The sequence below is a fragment of the Oncorhynchus tshawytscha genome, unplaced genomic scaffold (assembly GCF_018296145.1).
Source record: "Oncorhynchus tshawytscha isolate Ot180627B unplaced genomic scaffold, Otsh_v2.0 Un_contig_2925_pilon_pilon, whole genome shotgun sequence".
NCBI classification, from domain to species: domain Eukaryota; kingdom Metazoa; phylum Chordata; class Actinopteri; order Salmoniformes; family Salmonidae; genus Oncorhynchus; species Oncorhynchus tshawytscha.
In genome coordinates this window covers 7,385-10,000 of record NW_024609317.1, presented here as the reverse complement: position 1 = coordinate 10,000, position 2,616 = coordinate 7,385, and positions in this window count along the sequence as shown.

The window sequence follows — 2,616 nt, the reverse complement described above, 5'->3', positions numbered from 1 at the left end:
TCGTGAACTAAATGGTTGTGAACTAAATGGTTGTGAACTGTACCACAGTGGTTGTGAACTAAAATGGTTGTGAACTAAATGGTTGTGAACTGTACCACAGCGGTTGTGAACTAAATGGTTGTGAACTGTACCACAGTGGTTGTGAACTAAATGGCTGTGAACTAAATGGTTGTGACCTAAATGGTTGTGAACTAGATGGTTGTGAACTAGATGGTTGTGAACTAGATGGTTGTGCACTAAATGGTTGTGAACTAAATGGTTGTGAACCAAATGGTTGTGAACTAGATGGTTGTGAACTAGATGGTTGTGAACTAAATGGTTGTGAACTAAATGGTCGTGAACTAAATGGTTGTGAACTAAATGGTTGTGAACTGTACCACAGTGGTTGTGAACTAAAATGGTTGTGAACTAAATGGTTGTGAACTGTACCACAGCGGTTGTGAACTAAATGGTTGTGAACTGTACCACAGTGGTTGTGAACTAAATGGCTGTGAACTAAATGGTTGTGACCTAAATGGTTGTGAACTAGATGGTTGTGAACTAGATGGTTGTGAACTAGATGGTTGTGAACTAGATGGTTGTGCACTAAATGGTTGTGAACTAAATGGTTGTGAACCAAATGGTTGTGAACTAAATGGTTGTGAACCAAATGGTTGTGAACTGTACCACAGCGGCACTTTGAAGCGGTACATGAACCCAAGACGCCATAGCGGTCGGGGAAACTACAATTGATGACCTAATGAAACATGGATCTTACCTGGTGTCCGCACAGTCCCAAGCCAGGACCAGCACAACAACAGGAGACAGAGAAGACAAAAACACAAGTTAGTGAAGTCATTCGTAAGACGGTATGGCACAGCCCCAAGCCAGGACCAGCACAACAACAGGAGACAGAGAAGACAAAAACACAAGTTAGTGAAGTCATTCGTAAGACGGTATGGCACAGCCCCAAGCCAGGACCAGCACAACAACAGGAGACAGAGAAGACAAAAACACAAGTTAGTGAAGTCATTCGTAAGACGGTATGGCACAGCCCCAAGCCAGGACCAGCACAACAACAGGAGACAGAGAAGACAAAAACACAAGTTAGTGAAGTCATTCGTAAGACGGTATGGCACAGCCCCAAGCCAGGACCAGCACAACAACAGGAGACAGAGAAGACAATAACACAAGTTAGTGAAGTCATTCGTAAGACGGTATGGCACAGCCCCAAGCCAGGACCAGCACAACAACAGGAGACAGAGAAGACAAAAACACAAGTTAGTGAAGTCATTCGTAAGACGGTATGGCACAGCCCCAAGCCAGGACCAGCACAACAACAGGAGACAGAGAAGACAAAAACACAAGTTAGTGAAGTCATTCGTAAGACGGTATGATACAGGCCAAAACCCTTCTTGAACAAAATAAAGGTGTTGTATAGAAAAAGCACTTGTCAATATTTTGTCGGTCTATTAACTACATAAAAGAGTGAAAAATGAGACAAAACAATTGTCAAAGAAGAAACTAGGAGACTTAAAACCAAACATGTCTACAATAATCCTTAAAGTAGGCCAGAAGCGTGGCTGAGGCTTAAATCCAAGGCCCCCCTGGAGTGCCTTTCAAACACAACACATTAGATCTGGGGGTTCTGAGCTAAATCTGTTGCTTTGGTCTTTGATCCGTCTTGTTCTGAGGAATTTCAACACTGTTTTCAACGTTAGAGCCTGTGCTCCCAAACACCAGGTCAACCTCCTTCACTCTGTTTCTCCCTATAGAGACTAGGGCTCCTTCACTCTGTTTCTCCCTATAGAGACTAGGGCTCCTTCACTCTGTTTCTCCCTATAGAGACTAGGGCTCCTTCACTCTGTTTCTCCATAGAGACTAGGGCTCCTTCACTCTGTTTCTCCCTATAGAGACTAGGGCTCCTTCACTCTGTTTCTCCCTATAGAGACTAGGGCTCCTTCACTCTGTTTCTCCAAAGAGACTAGGGCTCCTTCACTCTGTTTCTCCCTATAGAGACTAGGGCTCCTTCACTCTGTTTCTCCCTATAGAGACTAGGGCTCCTTCACTCTGTTTCTCCCTATAGAGACCAGGGCTCATTCACTCTGTTTCTCCCTATAAAGACCAGGGCTCCTTCACTCTGTTTCTCCATAGAGACTAGGGCTCCTTCACTCTGTTTCTCCCTATAGAGACTAGGGCTCCTTCACTCTGTTTCTCCATAGAGACTAGGGCTCCTTCACTCTGTTTCTCCATAGAGACTAGGGCTCCTTCACTCTGTTTCTCCCAATAGAGACTAGGGCTCCTTCACTCTGTTTCTCCCTATAGAGACTAGGGCTCCTTCACTCTGTTTCTCCATAGAGACTAGGGCTCCTTCACTCTGTTTCTCCCTATAGAGACTAGGGCTCCTTCACTCTGTTTCTCCATAGAGACTAGGGCTCCTTCACTCTGTTTCTCCCTCCCTATAGAGACTAGGGCTCCTTCACTCTGTTTCTCCCTATAGAGACTAGGGCTCCTTCACTCTGTTTCTCCCTCCCTTCACTCTGTTTCTCCAAAGAGACTAGGGCTCCTTCACTCTGTCTCCCTATAGAGACTAGGGCTCCTTCACTCTGTTTCTCCCTATAGAGACTAGGGCTCCTT